Raw genomic sequence first — 8,216 nt, 5'->3', positions numbered from 1 at the left:
TTAGAAATGTATTAATTTGATTAATTTGACTATGTTTCTATAATCAAGGGAATCGGAGAGGAAATTTTTATTGATGTAACTTGAGCTATCTACAAATGATTTTGTTATTTGCTATTGTTTACTTTTTACTACCCAATCACCATATTGCTTCATAAATACCTGGATGTAAAATTAAAAAATTAATAAAACTTGTATTAATTTTTTTTTGATAGTCCACAAATTAAATCTTGGAGGTGACAATACTCCTACCAATATGTTCTTTGGTATCCATTAAACTCTCCACCCTATCTAATTTTATTTTAAAATTCTTAATAAAGGAAAAACAAAAAACAAAAAAAAACCCAGCTTCAAGATATCTCAAAGGTACTTTTTCAAAAGGCAACTGGATTTTGAGGAAGAAGATAATTTTTACTAACAATGATTCAATTTCACACTTGAACCCAGAGATATTCTTAGAACACAAAATGGGAGTGATTGTAGTTCAGTTCTGTGTTTGCCTTCAAGTGGTTTGATATTTTATAATTATTTCCAGTCAATGATTTTGTGAGAATGCCCATAAAATGGCTTCTAAGTAATAAATGTGTGTCCTGGTTTTCAATACTGGAGACTTCAGCCTTACAAACTATGGGCATATTTCTCACCCTTAGAACTTATCACTCAACAGACAGACAGACAGACAGACAGATAGATACTTACACTGGTGGTTCAAAAAGCCATGGATTTGGATACTGCCTGAAATCTATTGTTTCTGAGAATGGATAGAACTGAGTAGCAACCCCACCAATGATAAAGTCACCAATCTGATAATATTCTTGTGGTTTCTTAAAGGGGTTGCTCAGTTTGCATATAATGCCATATACCTTACCTAGAGATACAAACAACAACCACACTGAAAGCATAAAGAATGTCATGTTCATTCCTATGGCTGATATTGGTCTTTTTCACAAAAATTCTCTTTTTTATTTTAAATGAGATGATAATGTCCATCAAGCTGCCTTTTTCCTTGTTCATTGCCCTCGAGACCATTTATATCTGTTTATAAATATGCTTCATTAGCTTTTAAAATTTTAACTTTTAAAATGTACGTGAGTTTGGGTGAGACTGAGGTTAAATCATAGTGATCTGAGATAATGATATGTTTTATCAGATCTCCAAAGAACATTAATTGGAAAGCATAATGTCATGTAAAATGTTTAAATGTTCAAGATAGTATGCTATTCTGTTACTCTTATACAATAGTAATGTTTATATGTTATAAGAATTGCAACAAGATCACCATGTACAGGGAAATGAACTGTATTTGGTGATCTTGTCAATTATGACCTCAAAAAAGTTCATCTTATTCAGGGTCACATTTAGGAGTAAGTAGGACAGAACAAAGAAATGAATGAAGGTAGAAAAAAATAAACTATTTTTAATATTAATTAAATTTAATTTGGTTAAGTACAGTTAATATATTTCTTACCTATTATATCTTAATTTTCCTAATTCCTTCATAATAAAATTTAAAATTTTTGGAGTTGTTTGGACCACATTCAAGCTATATGGCATATGCATACACAGAAATGATATGTGAGAATGACCTTGGGAGACAAGGGGAAGAGACACTGACTTGACAAACATCATGTAAAAGATATCTCAATTCACAGAAGGAGAAGGGGCATGAGAAGTGTTTCAGAAGGTACCCTCTCTAGTTTTATGGACAGTGAAAGGAAAGGAGGGGAGAAATACTTTCAGTCTTTTGTTAATGTAACCTTACAAAAAAGATAGAGTTAGTACTTATAGATTTGCTTCATGTCTCAAAGGGCTGATACATATAATAATATGTGTATGGTATTTAGGAACTACTAGACAACCAATGCCCCTTCATGGATTACTGCCTTGTCATGGCGAAAGGGCTTGCATAATTCAGTGAAGCTATGAGCTATGCTGTGCAGGGCCACCAAAGACAGACAGTCATAGCAGAGAGTTCTGACAAAATGTGATCCACTGGAGAAGGAAAAGGCAACCCACTCAATATCTTTGACATGAAAACCCCATGGACAGTACCCAAATGCAAAAAGATATGACACTGGAAGATGAGCCCCTCAGGTCGGAAGGCATCCAATATGCTACTGGGGAAGAGCAGAGGGCTAGTACTAGTAGCACAAGAAAGAATGAAGCTACTGGGCCAAAGCCGAAAGGACACTCAGCTGTGGATGTATCTGGTGGTGAAAGGAAAGTCTGATGCTGTAAAGATTTTTTCTCCACAGGAACCTGGAATGAATCAAGGAAAGCTGGACATGGTCAAACAAGAGATGACAAGACTGAACATGGTCTTCCCAGTTGCAATGTATGGCAGTGAAAGTTGGACCATAAAAAAGGCTGAGCGCCAAAGAATTGAGGCCTTTGAACTGTGGTGCTGGAGAAGACTCCTCCGAGTCCCTTGGACTGCAAGAAGATCAAACCGGTCAGTCGTAAAGGAGATCAACCCTGACTGCTCTTTAGAAGGCCAGGTCCTGATGTTGAAACTCAAATACTTTGGCCACCTAATAAGAAGGAAGGACTCACTGGAGAAGAGCCTAATGCTGGGAAAGATTGAGGGCAATAGAAGAAGGGGACGACAGAGAATGAGGTGGCTGGATGGAGTCACTGAAGCAGTAGGCGTGAGCTTAAATGGACTCCAGAAGATGGTAGAGGACAGGAAGGCCTGGAGGAACATTGTCCATGGGGTTGCGATGGGTCAGACATGACTTCGCAGCTAACAACAAGAGACAACCAATGATCCTTTGGGTCATTGTTTCAGAGATATTTCCTTAGCAAAACAGAGAGGAATCTTGAAGGTTGCAGTTCCCAGTAGGAGTGGCCAGAAACTCGGGTCATTCATCTTTTTCTCTAGGCTGATCATTTTTTTTAAGCGTGCCTGGGTTTTAACTACAATTTTTGAAGTTTCTATTTTAGTTTCCTTTTTTCTCTGTAAAAGTTAACTGACTGGTTGAATGCTGCTTTATTTTGATGCCCTGCTGAACTTTATCTGTTTTCTTTGTTTCCTTTTTTTGATCTACTTTGCTGCCTTGAATAACTCTTGATTTTACCTAAGGAGTTTACGGCACATTCTTGGGTACTGAAAGTGTTTTGACTTGATTTTACATTTATATTAGACTTTCGCTACAGGAATGTTGCATTTTATTAACTTGCAAAATATTTATTTTTAATTTAAAGATGAAATATACTTAATATTCTGTCTTAATTTTTCTGATTATGTGCTGTACATTTTCTTTCAGTTTGCTTATTGAACATTTACACTAATACAGTGATGGTGAACCTTTTAGACACTGAGTGCCCAAACTGCAACCCAAACCCACTTATTAATTGTCAAGTGGGCATGGCCCACTGGGTGGGTGTGGCCTACTGGGTGGGCATGGCTGGCATGGGCATGGCCAACTGGGTGGGCATGGGCAGCTCGATGTCACTTGTGTCAGAGGCACTTGTGCAGGACTGGGCAGGACTGAGGCAGATCTCAGAATCTCTGGCAGAGGGGGAATGGGGGAAGAAATGATATTAAAGGGGGTGGGAGAAAAGATATTAAAGGGGGTGGGGGAAGAGATGATATTAAAGGGGGTGGGGGAAGATGATATTAAAGGGGGTGGGGGAGAGATATTAAAGGTGGTAAGGGAAGAGATCATATTAAAGGGGTTGAGGGAAGAGATGATATTAAAGGAGTTGGGGAAGATATATTAAAGGTGGTAGGGGAAGAGATGATATTAAAGGGGTTGGGGAAGAAATGATATTAAAGAGGGTGAGGGAAGAGATATTAAAGTGGGTGGGGAACAGATGATATTAAAGGGGGTGGGGGAAGAGATGATATTAAAGGGGGTGGGGAAGAGATATTAAAGGGGTGGAGGAAGAGATGATATTAAAGGGGAGTGAGGACTACCTGTACTTTACCTTTAAAACTACCTTTTAATTTCAACTCATGCCAGTTCCGCTTAACTTCCCATTCAATCCAAAGAGTACTATGATTTTAGGGATGGGAGGTGGCAAGAATAGACCACAAAGCCAATCTGTGGGTTTGCTGTCTCACCTGCAGGGACATCACCTCCCCTATGCCAGGGCTTTTCAACCTTTTCACCCATTGTATCACTTTTAGGATAAGGCAATGTCTGAGTACCACCAGTCACCCAACAAGGTGTCAAAAACTTGACCCCCCCAAAAAGAGAGGAAAAAATGACAAAGTACAGGTAGTCCTCGACTTACAACAATTTACTTAGTCACCAAAGTTACGACGGCACTGAAAAAAGTGACTTATGACCCTTTTTCACACTTATGACTGTTGCAGCATCCCCAGGGTCATGTGATTTACATTCAGAGGCAACTGATTCATACTTATGACTGACACAGGGTTATGTGATCACTTTTTGCAACTTTTGACAAGCGAAGTCAATGGGTGACGGGGAGCTCATCACTCAAGGTTGCAGGGTGCCTGTGTGTATGTGGGAATCCATGGGTCTCTGTGGAGGGGGGTGGGACTGGGGTGGGTGCCCTTCTTCCTCCCTCTCTCCCATTGTCCCTTCCTTCCTTCCTTCCTTCCTTCCTTCCTTCCTTCCTTCCTTCCTTCCTTCCTTCCTTCCTTCCTTCCTTCCTTCCTTTCCTCCTTCTTTGTCTCTTCCTCCTTCCCTCCCTTTCTTCCATTGTCCAGAGCTATGCCGCCCAGACCCCAGCCTGTAAAAAAATCACGGACTCTGCCTCCAGCTGCAGCTTCTCCTCCAATTGGTCCCACTTTCCCTGCACTGACCAAATGGGACATCCAAATGGGACATCCGCAGCCCGCCCACCCGGTTCCCAAGTCAGATGCATCCTTAGAGCTAAGGGGCTGCTCTGGCTGCTGCGTTTCCCACCTGCCTTTCAAGTCGGAATAGACTGCAGCTGCTATTCAAATTTGGAAGGAAAGAAGCTGGAGATGCTTCTGGGAGATGCTGGAGAGGTGGCCAAGCCAACTCAAGGTCCCTCTTGCTGGGCACAGTGCCGGCTGTCTCCCCTGCCTGCTCTCTCTGGCCAGGAATCCTCCTGACTGGCCACCGGGAATATGCATGGCAAAGGCGCTGCTTGTGGCCAGAGGGCGATCGCACATGCAAGCAGGACAGCCACATACAGCAGAGGCATGTGCAATCACCCTCTGGCCCCAAGCAGCGCCTCTGCCATGCGCATCTGTCCCACTCGAGTGTGCCTTTTCCCTCTGCGTCGGTGCCACTGCCAGTGCCCGCAATCTGCCCAGCCTCCCTTCCCTTCCCTTTCTTCCTTCCCTCTTTGTCCCTTCCTTCCTTCCTTCCTTCCTTCCTTCCTTCCTTCCTTCCTTCCTTCCTTCCTTCCTTCCTTCCTTCCTTCCTTTCTTCCCATTGTCCCTACTTTTCTTCTTTCCTTCCTTTCTTTCTTCCTTCCCTCCCTCTTTTGCAAGAGGCCAAGCAGGAACGAAGCAGCCCTTGGGTCTGCGCTGCCGCAAGTGCTGGTGTCACCTGGGCTCCTGCCCATCTCACTTGCTTGCGGGGAAGGCCTCTGTTACTGGAAAGAAGCTCAAGAGGAAAAGGGGCAGCTGGGGATGCCCTGAACTATCTCGTGCTCATCTGCCTGCTTACCGGAGCTGCATGCCAGGATTGAAAGAACCACAACCCATAACGGGAGGCGGCAGCCATGATGAGGTCACTCGGAAGCATTTTCATCTCTCCCGCCATAACCGCCCCTCCTGACTCTCTCTCTCTCACCAGCCCCTATCGCAAAATAACTGTCCCTTCTGCAGTGGCCCCCGCAGCCTACTGGAGAGCAAGAGCCATGGCAGCATGCCCTCCTGCTCAGCGGAAGAGTTTAACAGCATCACCCAATTACAAGCTGCTTCTGGACTTCAACTCCCAGAATTCCTCAGTCAGACATGCTGGCCTGGGGATCGGTTTGGAGGCACAGAGGGGAGGGGAGCAGCCAAGGGCAAGCACTGGGAGCTGAAGTTGAAGGCTGAAACGCCTTCAGCTATAACTACTCACACGTGTTTGTGTGTGTGAGAGCAGGGATCATTTCTGCTTTCATGTGATAAGTGCCTCTTTGGGGCTCAGCAGACGGGCCAGGATCAGTGCTGCTTTCCAGGTGATTGGTGCTTATTTGGGGCTCAGCAGAAGCACCAGGATCAGTGCTGAGCTCCAGCCCTGGCAGCCCCGATGAAGCGCTGATCAGCTGCAAAGCAGCGTTGATCCCAGCACTTGAGCCCTGGCAGCCCCAGCGCCAGGTTGCCACTTCCCTTCCAGCCTCCTCACTGGCCAGGGCTGCTTCCAGGAAGCCGTCAACCCGCTGGGAGCTCTCTGTATACTGGAGTCCGTTGGCAGAGGTCAGGGCTGGCCGTACGTGCCAGTCATCTGGCAACTTTGTACGATTGGCCCTGAGGAGGGTGGGGCCTTGTTCTGCACCTGCGCTCTTTGCGCGGCCTAGGTTTCCTGCAGGCCGTAGCCAAGCAACATTTTTTCTGCAACCAAGTGAGCTGGGAAGGAGCGGAGCAGGGGGGAGGAGTGGAGGGGGGAGGAAGGCAACACCGTGTATCACCAGCCCGGTGCTCGCGTACCACCAGTGGTACGCATAGCACCGGTTGAAAAACCCTGCCCTATGCAGCATTTGTATGTGCTGGCTCAATCTCTCTCTCTCTCTCTCTCTCTCTCTCTCTCTCTCTCTCTCTCTCTCCCTCTCACACAAAAACTCCCCTGCTTTCTCCCCCTTCTTGCCCCTTTCCTCCATGGAGTGGGAGAAGGTTAAAAAAAGAGAAGGGGGGAAGAAAGGGGGAGGCTCTCCTTTTTCGTAACACCTCGGCTTCCTCCTCCTCCCCTTCCTCTCCTGTCTCTCTCTCTCTCTCTCTCTCTCTCATTCTCTCTCTCTTTCACACACACACACACACACACACACACACACACACACACACAGAGAGAGAGAGAGAGAGAGAGAGAGAGAGAGAGGGAGAGAAACCCTTCCTGCTTTCTCCTCCTTCCTCTCCAGCCCCCACACATTGCTGGCCACCAGCAGTTCCAGCCTGCAGTTCTGCATGACTGCTGCATTCCCCTCTCCAACCCTACAATGTGGCAGAGAGGGCGAATGAGAGCCACCCAATATTCAACTTGTGCCACTGCATGCTCCCATCTCTGAGCCTTTCATCCCACAGGCCAGGCGTGCTTCGAGGCTCTAGGCCTACAGAACACCAAGGCCCAAGGGAGGAAAGGCGCGGTGCAGCAGAACTAGATTAGGAGAGGCCTGGCGAAGCAGGGAATGGCTGGGCATGATAGGCGAGGCTGGGAGGGGTGGGGCAAGGCAAATGAGCTGCAGCTGCTGCAAATCAACAGCCCCTGAGTGCTTGCTGTTTCCTGTGTGTGCACTGAGAGGGTGCCCAGCTGGGTTGGGGTGGGCCAGAGCTGGGGCAGTGGGGGCCAGTCCCTTGCCATTTCTGGGACAGCCCCAGAGGCCAAATTTGGGCCCTCCCCGGCCCGGCCCCAGAACCTGCTGCTTTGGTGGCTCTGTAGGCAGAGCTGTCAGAGAACTTTGCAGCTTTGCCTACAGAGCCACCAAAGCTGTAGCTGAACCCAGTCATTTGCCATGATGTGTGTGGTAGCTGTTTACCCCAGGCCAGAGGACAGCAGCCATGCCACACAGAAACCGGCCATTTGCCATGATGTGTGAGGCAGCTGTTTGCCTCATGCCAGAGGCAAAGAGCCGTGCCATGCCAAAACTGGCCACTGCTGTTTCCCTACCCACTGCATGGACTGCACTGCCACCACCATTCCCCCCACTGCATGGGTTGCACTGCTGCCACCGTTTCCCACCTGCCACATGGAACATGCTGCTGCTGCTGCTTGGAAAAGGCCTTTTTCAAGCTCTGGAGCTCACATCCATGGCTGTGGGGCAATTTTGTGATGCACCAGTGGCCCAATCTGGGCTCCAGAGGCCTGGAAAATGCTTCTGCTGCCTGGATCTAGGGTTGCAGAGCGATTTCGTGCCCCCCATGGCCAATACGGGCAGTAAAAGTGTTTTCTAAGCCTCTGGAGCTTGTATCCATGGCCATGGGGTGATTTTATGGCACACCAGAGGCCCAATATGAGCTCCGGAGGCCTGGAAAATGCTTTTGCCACTCAGATCTAGGGCTGCAGAGCAATTTTGTGCCCCCCCCCACGGTCGATCCGGGTGGCAGAAACATTTTCCAGGACTTTGGAGCCCGG

Source organism: Vipera ursinii (assembly GCF_947247035.1).
Source record: "Vipera ursinii genome assembly, chromosome: Z".
NCBI lineage: Eukaryota > Metazoa > Chordata > Lepidosauria > Squamata > Viperidae > Vipera > Vipera ursinii.
This window is presented reverse-complemented; position numbering follows the sequence as displayed.